General features: G+C 37.2%; 1 long non-coding RNA gene across 1 annotated transcript; it reads left to right on the top strand.

Annotated features, from left to right (window-relative positions):
- Positions 1-8855: 8855 nt before the first annotated feature.
- On the top strand, positions 8856-14214 carry LOC139979218 (uncharacterized). The gene is made up of 3 exons (XR_011797129.1): positions 8856-9134; positions 12373-12478; positions 12688-14214. It is a non-coding gene; the product is annotated as an uncharacterized lncRNA (long non-coding RNA).
- The last annotated feature ends 3886 nt before the right edge of the window (positions 14215-18100 follow it).

The following is an 18100-nucleotide window of genomic DNA, read 5'->3' as shown; positions in this document are numbered from 1 at the left end:
TGCATCATGACGGTGCTCTCCCTGGTGTAGTCTCTTAATCCCAGTGATTACTTTGAAAAGAGCAATATGTTCACGCCATATTCAGGAACCTTCATGGGTGAGTGACTTAAACAGCCTACTGTACAGATGATCACCGTCCCGATAAAAATTGTTCACCTCCAATTCTGATTAAAGACTCTTCTTGAATTAGTTTGTAACTTCAAAGGTTCCGCCCATCTCTCAAGAGGTTTTGTTTTCTAATTTTTGAAGGAAATATCCCAAATTTCTGCTTCAGTTAGATCGTCATTAGACATTCCTCAATATCATCTTGGTTACGCTTTGCTCACGTGTCATTCGTCCCAATTGACGAGATAACCGAACAAGAATCTAGAGGAATCATTTCTCTAGGGAAAATACTACTATAGGTAATGTCGGGCACCTTAATCATTTCCGTCCAATCAATGAACCTTAATTTAATTTCTACTAACAGGGAAAGTGGTTCTGAGATGACGTCATATCTCAAAATAATCCCCCTCTAAGCACTTCATGCATTTTTGCATTGAATCTTAGTTATCATCTTGAACGTTTCGAAACTATTGTATCGATGACAAGAATATAAGACCATGAAAAAGGAAGGGATTGTATCGAATATGTTTCAAACATGCTGGTTCCTTTAAGGAAGGACGGGAGTGGCGAAGGAGGGGGGGGGGGGGGAGCTGGATGGGCTTAGAACAGGGCTGTCCAACCTTTTGCAGAGGATGGATTCATGGAATGATTATGATGAAGGAGGGGGCCGCATGAACCCTACGCTCGATTTTTCGATTTTTTGCCCAAAGCCCAAGGCAACAAAATGTGAGCACTACGCGCGGAGCCCACTGATTTATTTTCCTTCCCTGATAAAACAGATGAATAAAGTCCAGCCGCCCCCCCCCCTCCGCTAAGAGAGTGTCACACAAACTGACCTGTATGCATTTTTTTGGACCCAGAAGCTCCCAGCAAACACAAAACGTTATCATAACATTTTTAAAAGAGCCTCTAAAATGTGTCTTTATAACGTTAAATGTGGTGTTATCAAAACGTCGGCATAACGTTTTTATGAGATATTAATGTTATATTAATGTTTTAACGAAAAAATGTTTTGAAATAATAGCCTGAAAACGTTTCGTGACATATTTATTACACCACAAATAACGTTATCAAAACAAAAGACGAAACGTTTTAATAACGTTTTAGCGTTTTGTGTGTTTGCTGGGAGGTTCGAATGATTGATAATATAGCTCCAAATTGTTATCAGTAAATCTGCTCACTAAAATTTTGCACCGTAGAGCATCTGTGGTGGGCCGGAAGCAACCCTGCGGCGGGCCGGACTGTGGCCCGCGGGCCGTAGGTTGGACAACCCTGGCCTAGAATAAACTATACTTCAACGAAAGGTTTAGAAGACTGAAGCGTGAAATATGCCAATAAAATGAAATTTTGTCCGTCAAATGTCGAATTCTTTGTTTTGATTTAACTTTACTTTTCAACCACTTGGGGCAATTTTTTTTGTAAACTGTACTTTATGTTTTGTTTCAAATCACTTGGACTGACAGTATGTACAGCATGCATATCCAGCTGTTTATATCAGTTTAAGATTCGGAACTGTTCGTACTGTCAGTATCAGGTTCTAAAGAATGATATGAGAGGATACAAGCATTAACAAATTGTCCCAACTAGGTTTTCCCTTTCTCATGAATATTTATATTGCTCCTTAAACTGTTAAGTGTTTCAACACATCGTATATTATTGGTAACCCTAGTAGATGTAGTGGAATATAGTAAGTATTCTCAGTGGTGAAATGAGTGCACTAATTGCTGCAGTGTGCATACATGGTAGAGTATAGCACACTTGCTGGTAAACTGTAAGAGTGCAGAGGGTGTTAGGGTTTAAATATCTACATTTATCTGTTTATTGTTAAGCAATATTTAAATTCTCAACAGTAGCTACGTAGTATACATACTTCATATCAAGTATATAGGTCAAGCACTGATAACGCCGTCTTAAATGGAAATGAAGTGTAACTGTTTCTATGGTAACCTATATTTTTACTGGTACGCTTTGACATCCATCATCCTTATCGTGTACACTATAGGTGGGTCTTCTAGTACTAAAAATACTAGAATTGTTGTTTATATTACTTGTTTATAGAATTAGGCTTGTCAAAGTTTTGACAACCAAATATGTTTGTAATACAAAGGTAAAACAATTAGATTTCTTAATTTTGATACACGACGTTACTGAACTTTGAAATAAATCCCTAAAGTCATTTAGTGTTTACTTAAATGACGTTTGTTCACTGTAATATAATGCCTGAATATCGTTCCGCAAATGTTTTACATCAATTAACCTCGTTTTCGTCCTATAACGTTTCCCTCATGTGGTTACATACCCGGTGCATTATTTGTTCAACGAACATTTGCAGGAACATGAAATAAATAAAGTACACAAAGAGAGACATGCAGATCCAGGCATATGAAATGCAAAACTAGGGCACATTGATTGCACTCAATATAATAATTTGTTCTCGAATAACACTGTACGCCTATAGACTTTGTCACACAGAGTTCGTACATGCGAGTTGAGTATGCATGGGACAACCAACCTGTGAACTGCAAGCAAGGATCAGTACATTTGAGCACAAGTCGGGACTGATAACGGAAGAATCAGATAGACAGATAGTTTGTAACTCAAAAGTGATCAAATGCCCTTTTGCATCATGTGTTCACTTGAATATCTGTATAAGTATTTTCATATTCTAATGTAGGTCTATTACCTCTGACCTTGTCGTATTAAAAAAAAAATCCAAATAACTAACAAAACCTGTCTATGTTTTTTCCCGAGCAGAAATAATGCACAAACATTGTAAAGTATTGTAAATAATACATTACATAAATGTAAAAAGTTAACAATCGTAACTCTCTATAATTATACACAACCTAATGATGGTAACCAATGGATATTCCACGATCACATTGTGAGGTATCCAGTTATGACAATTTAATTACGTGGCTTGAACGACATTATAACTCATAGTAAAAATACCTCTTTGTGACGATGTGCTAGCTATGTTATAAAGTATTGAGAAGAGACAAAAGGTTATTCTGAAACAGGTCATCGTTACACACGTCTCATCTATTGTCGGGTTGTTCACACGCGTACGGAATCGGGTAGATATGTGAGATGTGCAAAATATTCATAGACTTGGGGTATCAGTCGTTTTGCTAATCTACCGCAGACGACACGAATAGTGAAAGGTATTCATTAAAAGTGGCGTGCACAGGATTTCATAATTTCCCCGACTAATATAGTGGAGCCTATATACCTCTATATACCTCTGAGGGCCAGAGGCGAATCAAAGATTTTTTTAACAGAGGGGATGTTGCCCTCCGGTAGTTTAACCAAATCTCATGATGGGGCTTAGGGGTCCTTCTCCCTCTCATTCTGAGCAATAGTTAAAGCATAAATAAGATCTGTATAAGTAGCTCAAAACGCATAATTGTGCAATGAAAATAATTTGTGTGAGCATCAAAATGGGGAAAGGGATAAACATCGGTAGTGTAGTGGTCTCATTATTCCCCGGTTGAACGCAAAAACCCCGACTTAACAATAATCCTGACTGCCGACGGTATACGTGTGAATCATGGCCGCCCTGCCCCTTCCCTATGCGCACGTCATTGTCCATTAGAGCTAACTGTTCGTACTTGAGTACTATACTGACATGCATTTATGTTGACCACATGTATACATGTTTATACGTGTTTTTTACATAGATGAATATATATAGCTTATAACTGAGCTGTTCTAATGGGCAGATGACTCATAGCTTTTAATGTTGAACCAGAGAGTCATGTTCCGTTCATACCGTTTGTACTGAAACGGGCACAAACTGTAGAAAGTTCACACTTGTAAGGTCACTAGTAGGCTACAGTGACTACTTGTGTTTGTTATGAAAGGTCTTTCAGATGTGTTTGTAATTTGAATACATTTAATCACCTGGGACTCGTTGTTTACAGTTACGAGACTTGGAGCCAGTCAGATCGACCGATGTGGAATGCGTCTTGTATAGCTAGTATCATCTCTAGAACTAACATACATAATGTGTATATATATATATATATATATATATATATATATATATATATATATATATATATATATATATATATATATATATATATATATAAATATATATATATATATATATATAAATACGCTATAATAACGCTATAGGCCTACATATAGCCAATGACTCCAACGATGTCCACGAAACGATCCACCACACAGGAACGACTTTTCTTTATATCACCTATATATTATCGGCATGACTGATAAAGGCGGCTATTTGATTCTTCACAACTTTCGAACCCTGAAAAATTTATTCTCCCCATATCTTTATAACATCAATATTTCGGGATAAATGATAATTAATATGCATACGTCACCGAAATGTTTTGTTTCTTAAAATGTGCTATTTTACTTTATCCTTAATATGAAACTGCATGGATTAACAATAAAATGCTACAACTGTCCATAAAATGGTTAACTATCTCGGACGTGATTCTTATCGGCCATTTCCTGACATCCTATACTCAAATGTACTTCAACTACGAACTTCAACTTGTAATTTGATCCTAAATTAGGTCAAGATGGAAGAGTTGCTAATATGTCTATCTGAGAGAACTAGATATACATTTAGGAAGCTTATCACTGAATTCATTATTGGCTGGTGCGGTACGTGTTATGTCACTAATATAGCTTCAAAAATATAACAGGAAGGCAAATAAAATTGGCCGATGTTGAAACATTCAATGAATTAAACAAATCAAATCAGTTTACCTCCTAACACGAATTATCCAACGACTCTTTGGGGGGGGGGGGTGGGGAGGGCGTATTTTGGAGGACGGTAAAAATTCCTTCAGGAATTTATTCCACGACATTTCTACTAGTTTTACTTACAGTTTCTTCTCGACATACCCTCCGAAGAGATATCTGAGAATGAACAAAAAGGATCACATTGTAATAATAGTAATTAAGATGACATCAAGTTACGTTGTTACGCGATAGCATACAACACTACTACATCTCCATGATACTGACACAAATAAGACATAATGAATATAGGTACTATTTCTGCTATAAGGAGAGTTTTAACACGACGAGTTATATCTCTAACGTATTCATACGACAAAGTGTAACCGACAAGTTATGTTCACCAAGGTACCGGTAATACACATTCGAAGGAATAATGATGTCGTCGTATCACATTAATCGTGCATACGGTTATTTAAAGACCTCTTCATAGGGATATGTTAGAGCCTATAGTATACAGGACGTGTAGTCTGTCACATTGAACCTATTAATATTAATCTGATATAGAAATAATTTATCATGATCCCTTCCATCGGCCTCAACCGGCCACTCTATCATACACTGCACTATCATATTACATTACGCGTTTTATCATTCCTTCTCCTCCAACTAAGGTACATGATCTGTGTTAGATCAAATCGAGGACGTAGTATAAACATAGCATACTCCTGTTACCTATGGTTATACACAGAAGCCGAGCAATGAAAAACAGAAGACGCAAATGAGCAAAGAAAAATATATTGAAAAGAAAGGAAGACAATTTGTCAACTCTGTTGCGATGTATGTTGAACTGAGACATATATAAGATCGATCAAGAATTAATATCCATAATGACTCTTTGAGATAATGCCACTGGCTATCATTATTGACAAAAAATATGGAAATTTATTACAAGATGAAAATTAATAGGGCCTATCTAATACAAAAAAAGAGGGTCATTATTTTCTTTAAAGTAAACTTTACATCAATAATAAATCAATCGCCGGAAGCTTGAGATATTCTCTTTCTCATTTATAAACTGGAAAACGGTGAGATATTTTCGCCCGGTCAGTTTTCGTTTTTCCTGTCCTGAATAATTTGGTCAAACTATAAGCTGCTATCAATAGTATGATATATTATCTCCTATACTCTTCTTTTAGATGTAATATCTTGTTTTGATGTCATTCGTTATGAGAACGATCTCTGTCCTAATAAAACCTACTACCTGTTTGGTCCCTATTGTTATTAATAGTTTGTACCATCTCTCTACTATAAGCTGGTGCGTCCGAAATCGTACTGGTATTCTAGCACAGTTGCCTTGCTGTACTAACCTGTACTCGTCCGCATGATTGTGTACTATAGTACTCGGGCAATTTTGTACACTCAACAAGATAGAAGTTCAAGTGAAATGTTCGTATATATACTCGTGTTTTAGAGCCTCGTGTACTCTTTATTGTACTCATATCAATGGGAAAGCTACAATGTACTCATGTCGTTGAACATGTCGCTGTACTCGCATTACAATTCTGGCCTCTACGTACCTTCCATCACGAAGAGTTTTGGACAGTAAATTATTGTCAATTTCTAGGACTATTAGCTCAGTGGTTAACGTCCGGTGCCTTCCAATCATAGGGTCCCCGGTTCGAGTCACTCCAAGATTAATGTATGTCATCCAGTTACACAGTTGTTGACAATGCATAATCATGGACGTTAAATATGAATGTAAGAGACTGACTTCGGTCAGCTTGCAGCTTTGATAAGCCAAATAGGCTTCTCCGCGAGTTCCATGCTTGCAGGAGGATCTAAAATGCATAAAATTTCGTGGTGATTCTTGCATATCTTGTTTGTATGAAGTTAATAACGGAATGGCATTACTTTATGCATTAGACAGGAAAGATAATTCAATGGTGGAGATGGTTACCATGCAAGAATAACAACGTACCTATAATGGAAAATACATTGTCGCCCCTAGAGAAAGCAACATGGAATGGAATGTTCATATGAACATCAAGTTTATCAGACATTTTCTTTCAGTCGTTTCCATTTTACCTTCTGGTCACGGTCCTCGTTACTCTGACCAAAGAGAGGATGATAGTATAGGGTTGGGAATGCGATTAGACATTTTCAACGTCAACATGCCATTTCGTTTCTTGTTGTTTATCGACGGAAATGCCCAGTTTATTTTACCTCTGACGCACTCGGTTCCTGCCTCCATGACGAATGTTCCAACATTTAACCTTTTATACGGTGCGGCATCACATGTACGCTTGATACAGCTTACTCAAAGGAAAACGAAAAGAAAGCATCCGAAATGTGTTAAGTTTACACGAAGTATACTATTTTCAACTCTTTATGAACAAACTAACTTAACACACTATACTTAGCCAAACTCATTATAAACTGTGGCGTGTCTACGTATACAGAAACGGAAAACATTTATCAACTACTAAATACGTGCCTCATACGAGCATTCGGAGAATAAATCTGAACGAAGCAATATCGCTAATGGCAAGCTTAACTTACTATTTAAAGCTTAATATAGAACTGAAAATGAACCAAAAATAAAACCCCAAAAAAGGAAACGACATCATTCTCCCCCCCCCGTCCATGTTCGACTTAAATGTGTAGTATATGGAAGGCCGATCGAGCCAGTCACAGTCTAACTTAATTATTTTGTAATCAATCGAATCATTTCTGTTTCAAGGATTGTGGTTACCAAATTAAATCTCGGAACATAATTAAAGACCGTTTTGCATACTAAATTGCTCCTTGAGCAGTAAAGCTTTGGCAATGAAATGTGATGAGTTTTATTTTAGAGGAGTGGCGAATTCATCATTTATCTATGTCAACCAACGTCATGACCTTTAAATATAATGGAAAGAACATACTACTATCACTCGATATTTTACACTATAGTTTGTTGTTATACTGTTATATAACACCGAACATTAGTTGCCATGGCAATGCGGGCATGCTGGAGGTGTTCTTGTATAATCTAACTTGTACGCGAAAAAAGCTTGACAGATCCCTTCAGAATTAGTGATAAAATAAATAGTGAGAGAAAGGAGGTAGGGGTGGAGGGGCGGAGGCTGTTAAACAGGCAAATACCCACGAAGTGTTGGGAGACAGAATAACAGTGACAGAACAATGAAATATAAGAGAATGGGACAATAGATATCAGTTTCATAGATTTTTGCGTTATGGCATATAAGAACACACTAAATCTGGTCAGTGCATACAGTAGCTTCCCACTAAATTCACTAATTAGCATCATGCTCATTTTGTTCTTTGAAAAATGATCTGATTTAGGATAAAAGAATAAGACGGTAACGTATGTTTTGAATACTGGGCTGCATGGTGTAATAGGTGTATATAATACAGACAACTAGATGACAACGAGGTGATATTTAAACAATGTTATATTTCAACCACCCATATACATTTTCCAATCTGAATCTGTTACTCCACCTCACTCAAAAATCATGATAATGAATCATATAGACGAAAGTTGACTGCAAACAATCATCTGAATATAAACCTCGCATATTGAGGAAACTGCTGATGCTGCATGATGAAAGTCTACTGCAAACAGAGATTATTTTATATAAACCTCACCAATTGAGGCACAATTGCTGTTGTTGTATGGTCCATTTCAATTATACAAGCAGTAATAATCATTCCTTGAATAAATCAAGTCGTCCCCCCGAACAGCAAGTATAGGCTAGCTTCTCCGAGACTGTGTGTCCTCCCCGTTGAGGTACATGCTGCTGTCTCGATTAAATTCCGCAATAAGCAGCGTGCGATGACCCGGTATAAACCTCACCTGTTGAGGTATTGCCGTTCTTGTATCGTTCAAGCACAATCCACTCCACGTTAATAGATCCTTGAGTAAATGTGTCTCCTCTATACTCATCATGCGTATACCTTTGATGAAGAGTATAAGATGCGGTGGTTCCCTAGGCTACTTAATGCACGCAATGTGTACACTTCAACGCTTTATTTGTCTAATGAAAATGTGGGCCACTTTCCTTGAGGATAACTTCGTTCCGGTATTGATTTTACCTATAGCTATTACTTTAGACTATGTAGACTTTTTCCTTTCCAAAACAGTCAACAAGCCGGAGAAATGAATTTGTGAATTGAGAAATTTACTTCGCAGAGGACTCCGGCGGAGTTATTGACCGAATTCGTATAAGACGGATGGAGGAATATACGAGAAATATATTGCTTGTCTTGGTGTGCAGACACATGGGGAAAGCCTGAAGATAAAAGTGAGTTAATAGCAACGTCGTAAAATCTACTGAGATATACTTTAGTAATGATATGGAAAGAACATGGGTATATTTTTGGAGAAAAAAAAGTCTTCAAGAGCGATTATTAATACAATAATGGCAAATTTTGCTATTGTGACTATACTCTCCTTATATTGCTTTTGAAAAGTCAAAATGGGAATAGTTGCTATTTGCTTAGTTGAGTGCTACACTTATACGTATGATGCCCGGGCCCTCACTTTGGGTCGCAACCACCGGGGCATGGGAGAACGTTCACCCCGCCCACGCCCCCTGCCCAAATCAACTATTTCCAAATCACTTAAAGTTAATACAACACGTTATAGAATCGTAGAAAAATGAAAACCCAGATATAATTCAAAATTACAAAACTGATAGCACTATGTTGCATCTAAGCCATTTGCCCCAAAACATTCCTCATATGGAAAACCACTTACAGGGGGGGGGTGGGGAAATCAGCGAATCCGAGCTTCGCCGTCCCCAACCCCCCCCCCCCCCCCAATAAAAATACGAGCTTAAGATACCGGCCTGTCTTTTGTTCTTTGTATGTTGTATATATGTTATAGGGTCTACTTTTACGATGTGTGATTTGTTACGAACTTGCAATCTATAGCACATGTATGATTGGTTACACAGGAAAGGGACGTCCAGCAAGTGGAAAAATACGCCACCATGCCTTGACCTCTTTTCGGGACTAACTTCTTTTCAGTCAGACTAAATAGACTGACCTTCTGCTATACCGTTCTTAGCAACTCCCTCTCCTTTGCCCCCCCCCCTCCTTAACCACCCCCATGCATAACATATCATTATAATAATAAGAATGATTTGAACATGCTAAATATTCATTTCGTTAATTCTTCGTTATATGTGAGAGAAAGAAACATGCCAGTAAATTAATGTTACTTGAGAGAAATGCCTGCTTATTAAATACACGTGAACACGCCTTTAACAATTTGACGGGAATTTAACGTTGTCATAGATAAGGAATCTTCTTTGATACATTCAACAATTGTTAAAGTTGTTTTAAAGGTTGTTGTTTTTTCTCTTTTTCTCCGATTTCACAAATATTGCCTCATCTTCACACCGTCTTCACACCGTCTTCACACCGTCTTCACCCGTCTCTGCATCGCTTGTCCTTGTCACCAAGGAGTTTACTGTCTCCCCTTTCCTGTTCTTCGAGTATACTCATTTTATCCTCCTGTTTTCTGAAAAGCATATTATTTATTCAATGATCAACGTACATGGTGCGTGGGAAGTTCCGAATTAGAAAAGTTCAGACTTGCATGGTGTGACGTAATGCTAGGTTTTATGATCAAATAATGCCCCGAAGAACTTCCCATAAACATTTCCTGTCGACAACGATAGACGTTTATGTATGTAGTTGGGGGATTTTGGGAAACTGTTTGCAATTTGGGGGCAAAAACGGAGTAAACTACATAAACATTTTAAGAGAACTTGAACCCGCTGCTGAGTTAGCAATCAACTGGTATTGTGAATATAGTTATTATCATGTTGTCATAATTCATCCCTCTAGTATGATGATACGATATCAATAGAGCTAAAGTACCACGTGACCACAACATTCTCAGTGTTTTGGGCCAATGAAGGAATTACGATGTCAATACTTCTGTAGTACCACGTGACCATTTCGCACATTACGTGCAATCTTAAGTTCCAAGAGTAGCTCTCCTCGAGATACAAAAATAGCTTTATATCATACATTTTCATATATATATATTCATATATATGCCAAAATGATAAGTTATTCAATGGTTAGCGGTTATCGTCAAAGATTAGTTTTGTATACAACTGCTCTTCTTCATACATTTAATCTATTAATTTCACCCTTTCCATCGTCCCGGAATTATTTGAAAGGGCATTTCATCTACAGATAAAGAGTTATAAAAAACATTATCCGACAATTTCCAACATGCTCAAAAATAAGAGCACTACTGATGGCTCTCAATATTTGTAAACAACAATTTGATTAATTAATTAAATGGAACATTGAGTAGAAATAGACTTGATATATTGAAATATACTTAAAAGAAGTTCCCATTTCATCAAGAAAAAACTTCCCAAGAATTTGTGGATGATGGTTATTTTCCCAGAAAGGAATTATAAGAATTTATCAATCATTGGTGTCTTGATTAAACAGGTTCTAACATATTAATTATTTTGGTAGCATGATATTACCACAGAACTAACCGGTTTGTCTGCTGTTGAATTGCATAGACATGGTCAGAAATCTATATATATCTATATATCGTGGCGCTAGTACATTTTAGATCAGCCACACGTAGGTCATATGCGCGTGTCACTTTGGAATATTACATATCTATTGCAATTGATTGCTCCATTGACTTATAAACATATAAATTCGCCATATTCTCAAGCCTATACTTCATTATATATGTTTTCTATAGATGATCACGGCATCAGTAGTTTTCATAAAATGACAACTTAGTACTCGGACATCGAACAAGAAAAGGGAGATACTTTAGCACCCTACCTCCGAGCCTGTTAAATTCTCTCGTGGATCACTCTGAGAGATTTCACATTAGACTATTAGAATGCCCTTCAACCTCCCGGTTCAATTCTCCTGATTTTTAACCCACTCTAACAACTATATATATATAGTGGAATTACGACCCTCCTTACCGGTTTGGACAACCTCTCAACAATCAGCAAACATAGCCTAGTGGATAGAGTGTCCGCATATAAAGCGGGGAGGCCTGGGGTCGAATCCCGGTGGAGGCTGGTAGTTTTTTCACTGTTTTGATTTTCCATCTCATTACGATTTCAATTACATACATATTCATTTGCCTTTGTCGTTTACCTCCATTTCATTAACATAAAGTCTGTTCAAAGTATCTCTTTCGAGATCCGGCCTCAACAAAGACTTGGGACCCCTTAACAACTATCAGTTCTATAAACATATGTAATCCGTTCTTTGCTCCTTAATCCGCTTCCAATATATAGTCATGGTTTATTTGGTTCTAATTCCATCAATGCAACTTGCACTTATCTAGCGTCATACTTCCATTGTGTTAAATGTTGTACCATTCATTCAACTGCCAAGTATTGCTGACGAAGGTATATATATATATATATATATATATATATATATATATATATATATATATATATATATATATATATATATATTGACCTTTTCAACTATCAACATTAACTGTTTTCCTTAACTTGGTTCTTTCAGATATGACAGCATGCAGATCGATGGAGACGCTGGATGGCACTTGGAGACGGTGGAACAGGACAGAAGATGAATGAAAAGGCAGAAGACTGACAGGACCCCTGAATAGGTGGGTTTCACAATGTGTTTGATATGTTGTAACTGTTTTCTTTAGCTTTGTACATTCAGATCTGAAGGAGGAATGAAATGGATGAATAAGCGGGGGGACCATGACTCTTGGGGACGCCCTAAGAAGACAGACAGGGGATCCCGGGTGGGTGAGTTTTGCAATATATTTGATATGTTTTAACTGTTTGTCTTATCCTCTTTTTCTTACAGATGTAATAGCAGGCAGATGGATGAAGACACTGCATGGTACTTCTAGACGGTGGATGAGGACAGAAGATCGATCAAGAAACAGACAACGACAGAAGAAGACAGACGGGACCCCTGGATTTTGTCTTGTGGCAGCAAAAGGGTGGTTTAACACCTTTACACTAGCTGCTACCTCTTCTGGGTTGCTAGGCAACTATCTTGTTCGTCCTGGAAATTAGCCCTCGCAGGAGGTTCGGTCTGTGCTGTATATATTTTAGAAAGAATGGAGGATTGTGAGGGGTATAAGGAGTTTTCTATGAGTAACTGAGGAAGGCAGTTGCAAAAGAGGAGAAATATAGTTTTAAAGGCTGGATAGTTTGTTTTAAACCTGAATTTACAAAGTAGAAGTTACTGTAGTCCTTATTATTTTACGGAAGACGTGTTATTCAACTGACAGTCTGTGACACTATTTGTTATAAAGGATAATATTTTACTATAGAGGATATTGCGGGACACTATTTGTTACAAAGGATATTAATTTGTTATAAAGGGTATTCCAGGACACTATTTGTTATAAAGGACATTATTTTACTGCAAAGGATATCCTGGGACACTATTTTTTATATATTAAAGGATACTATTTTGTGGGAGACATTCATGATACCTTTTATTGCATTATGTTCAACATTACTGATGTCGTGGAAGATCTGATGTCGTGGAAGATCTGATTTCGTGGAATACTTGATGTCACCAGCAGGCCAACCCACCAGAATCAACTTTTAAATTAAGTGTATTTGCTTTAACTTTTAAGTGCGCCCCTCACGACTGTAGGCTATTTTATTTAATTCTTTGACTGGGCCCAAATCAGCTGTATATTGTTTGTTATTAATAATTATAATTTCTTTCTTGATTCAATCCAGTTGAGTTTTCCATTTTTTGTATGTCTTGCTCTGTGTTTGGTCTTCACACTTAAACCCAGAGTTCTCGGATAAAAAACAAACATTAAATTTCAGTGGCTTCAAACCTTACATGTACAGTGAAGTTATCATTCGCAATGTAGGACCTAATTTTTGTTTTATTTGAGTACCAGTGTAGCTTGTGGGGTACAGAACATATATGTGATACAAATATATTCTGTAAATTCTGAATGCCTGTGCAGTCATATAGAGCCTCTGCCTAGTAGATGGTGGTAGACCTCTGTTTGTATTACATACGCCTCTATTTCACACAGAGATTATGATTCACACATGTATGGTCGACACCGTGTGATACTACAATGAGTTCCTGTGTCAAAATTTGTGGGACAGTGACCATCAGTGTACCACAATTGGTGTTGCTGAGCCTCTGTCCTAAAACGGTATGCAATGCTAGTATGGGTGTGCATTTACACTCCACTTTTTAACCCCACATACAAAGTAAAAGAAGTTATTAGTAAATATATCAGAACATTTGTAACCGTATATGCATATGATGGTCATGAATGACGCAACCTCTCTCTCTTTCTCTCTTCGATGACCTTAGACCTATTCAGAGAGTAAATGCATGTTTTGATAATTGAGGGCACTCTACTAACATTGCACAACGACTATATATGTATATATATATATGTATATATGTGTATATATATATATATATATATATATATATATATATATATATATATATATATATATATTGTTACGAGAAAGCAACCAACTTTTCTCGTATGTATTTTCTATCTTGCCTGTTTTACCGTTATAAAATGTTTCTTACTTTAATGTTTCAGCTGGGAGGTCCTTGGTTTGTGTAATTTAAGTATCAGTTTATTGCTGGCTGCGAGAGTTGGTTCTTGCTTCCGGGGCCTTGTGTTAACAGTCCGGTGGACAAGGCCGCCTTTGTTCTTAGTATACGGGGAACTATCGGGGGTGCATAGACAGTGGGGCGGGGTTAGCTCATATACGTATAGCACTGTAGAGAGCGTTGACCGGCTGTAATTGGGTTATGGCGCTTGTCAATCTTACTGGCTATTTCTAAATTGGTCAGTTAATCGTGTATAGGGTTCTACACAGTTACGGGGTCATTTATTATGTTGTGCAAGGAGCGTGTGTAGGCATTTAGTTGGGGTATATTTAGTGTAAGTTGCTAGGCAGAATCTATGCCGAATTTGTACGTTGTTTCAGGGACTTACTAGGCAGCTTACATATTACTTATTAGGGATTAGCTTGCCTTGACAGGGCTAGTTAATGTACGCCACCCTTGTTATTGTGTTTAGGTTTTATTGTATTACTTTCTGTGTATATTATTTGTTTATTACTTTACGAAAGATGTACGACAGGTACATTGTATATACTTTTTAAACTCTACATGCACTGTTAGTGTACTTTATTCAACGGTGTCCCTGAGTCTCTCTCTACAACCCCCTTCCTCACTTGCCACCTGGGTACTTCACCATACTACCGAAGCGGAAAGCGTTACAATATTCTAATAATTCTAATAATCTAATTTTAATCGTCAACATATACATAAATAAATACAGTGCTTGATATAGCGCTATTCCAAACATGATTACATAGCGCTTAACAACAAAAGTAAACAAAAACACATTGTCATATACATGGCAGAAAATTAAAACACAGTACAAATACAAACATCACATCGGACAGTAGTGGGGGCGGGGGCATATCCACACCTATACACACCTGCACCAAAAACAATAGGGGAATTGTACTCAATGCTATGAATCCACACATCAAGTATTAAAGGTATCCACGATTTTCATCTCAATATGGCTAATCCATATACCATGTATGAACAGTATCCATGATTTCTACCATCAGAAATCATGTTTTGAAGGTTTTCAGGCCTCGACAAATATTTTTAAAAGTACTCGCTATTTGGCGACCGTGACTAAACATCTACTTGCCAAATTCCACTCGCCAGTAGGCCTTTGATTGTTGTTCAAGTCTCCCAAGTACAGATCTGCAACATCAATACTTTCTATGAACAAAGGTTAGGCAGATACATGGTGCTACGTAATTGCGCATTGGAAAGTCATGTTTCTTTACAGTTTGAAATTTAAACATTTTCCACCAAAAGTAAGTGTTGAACAAAGTAAACATGTCGCAGAATCATAAATAAGCTAAGCCTACTGTAAGAAGCTTAGCTTCTGTTACATTATGTCTGGCTCCTATATTACTAGGTATAAAACTAGGTTTATATATATATATATATATATATATATATATATATATATATATATATATATATATATATATATATATATATATTTATATATATATATATATATATATATATATATTAGCTAGGTGTGCGCGAGTCCTAAGCCTATACAGTACCTTACTGCTACTTTGAACCGCTTTTCGATTAGCGCGGCTTCGTACATTTGACTCATTATTTATCTTGTCTTAAAGCTGCAGATTGATGCGCAAAAATTATCGCCATTACTCCATTACACTGCCTAATTAAAAGCGATCTTTTACGCAATGAAAATCTGAGATTGTAAGAGCATCGATCTTCCAAAAATCCTAGCAGAAACAACAGCAAACTTGTCTCAACTCCTTAAATTGTTCTATACTTTGCGAATTATGACTGATATCCAGTAGGAAAATGCCTTAAGAAATAATTAATGAGATGTTTTGCCATCTTAAGTGTACTGGTATTCTGACTGGTATTTTTCACGTTGTTGTGTTAACGAACCCTATTCTACCCAACTGTTGCTAGCATAGACAACATAAAATTGCTCACAGCCCTACCCAGGTTTGTTCAAGTTGTCCCATAATCATAAACGTGACGAAAGTCGAACGTTACTTTTAAGGCCTAGATATGCCGAAACTGGTGGAAGAGACTACACAAATTGAGATCAACAGCCGATCCAGACAATAGCTCGTGAAACTCACTGCCAAACTAAGACCGTTGTACACAATTATTTCGCATTGACATTGGTCATAGTAAAAAATCTAACTAGATGAACTGTTAAGATTCATAGACGCTGCCTGATCACAACGAAACTACATCCAACCTGAAATAAATACGACGGAAAACGTCCAATAGAACCGCTGTACTACAAAGTAAACCTTGCACGCAAAGTAAGGCTTCCGAGCGGCACGTTGAAGCCAATGCAAATATGTTCGAGTTTTGAGTTTTAGATTCTACGGATGCCCATAAGCTTATTTTCAATTGCCAATAGCCTCCTATTCGTATGAGGCGTAATGCACATGTTATCTCATAGGCTGGTCTGTGGGAGATACGGTAGCTTATAAAACAAGGTTTCCACAATTTGTATTGAACATTTGCCAACTACATACTAAATATGAGATTCGTCCAACCTTCCCAAGGTTTTCACAACTTGACCTATAGTGACCCCAAATGGACTTGGATCTCCACCAAACACAATAAGGATCTTGAACTCAATGTGGTACTCCTTCACACGATATACGAGATTGATCCAAGCTTTTTGTCTTGAGATATCGTGTTTACATGGTTTACACAATTTGGCCCCTGGTGACCCCAAATGAACTTTGACCTCTACAATAAACAATAGGCTTTTGCTCCTTATGGTACTCCTAATTACGAAATATGAGATTGCTCCTAACTTACCTCCTTGAGATATCGTGTTTACGAGGTTTTGACTATTTGGCCCCTGGTGACTCCAAGTGACCTTTGACCTCCCCACAAAATATTAGGGTTCTTCTACTCAATGTGGTACTCATAAACATCAAAAGTCACACACACACACACACACACAAGCAGAAACAAAACCCAATACAAAAAACCCGAAGCGTCACTCTGTATGTATACCAATGTGTCCATTGTCCCGTCTAATGAAGCTCTTCTCCTTTAATATAGTTTAAGTTTTCAACTGTAACTGCAATGAGCAGTATCGGTAATTTCTACAATTAAAGATATTCTGCAGGATGTAATGCACTCAACCAGATTCGTTTCATGGCAGTTGTCGTGTTACCAGGGTGATACATAAATAATGAAGAAACATTAATTTCCTCTCTTCCCTCGCTTCGGGCAATCATCGCCACCCTTCCTTTTTTTCACCATTAACTCTCAAAAGAAACTAATCTAAAACCTTTTAACAAGAACTCAAATTTTCGTGGAACCAGTTTTCAGGAATGGCGAGAGATGCGTCAGATGGGGTCCCGGGGGAGGGGGAGGGGTGTTAACAATGGGCTATGTAAAAAGTATTGAAACCTATTGAAACTGTTAGCATAATATACTTAGAGAAAAACGAATAGTGCAAAAAGAGGCCAGGTAGCATAATTGTTCCCGGTGCCCAACCTATAGCCAATGCAATGTTAATATATTGTTTTTCTCCTACGCTACCAAAATGAAGGTATTTACCAAACTGTAAGAATAATGTAGTACGCTGGATATCTTTAATCTAGATAAGAAAACTATACTCACAATGAGCAGGATGCTGTCTCCATAG

The sequence above is a fragment of the Apostichopus japonicus genome, chromosome 13 (assembly GCF_037975245.1).
Source record: "Apostichopus japonicus isolate 1M-3 chromosome 13, ASM3797524v1, whole genome shotgun sequence".
NCBI classification, from domain to species: domain Eukaryota; kingdom Metazoa; phylum Echinodermata; class Holothuroidea; order Aspidochirotida; family Stichopodidae; genus Apostichopus; species Apostichopus japonicus.
The sequence above is the reverse complement of the archived record's forward strand: the minus strand, read 5'-3'. Positions and strand labels throughout refer to the sequence as shown.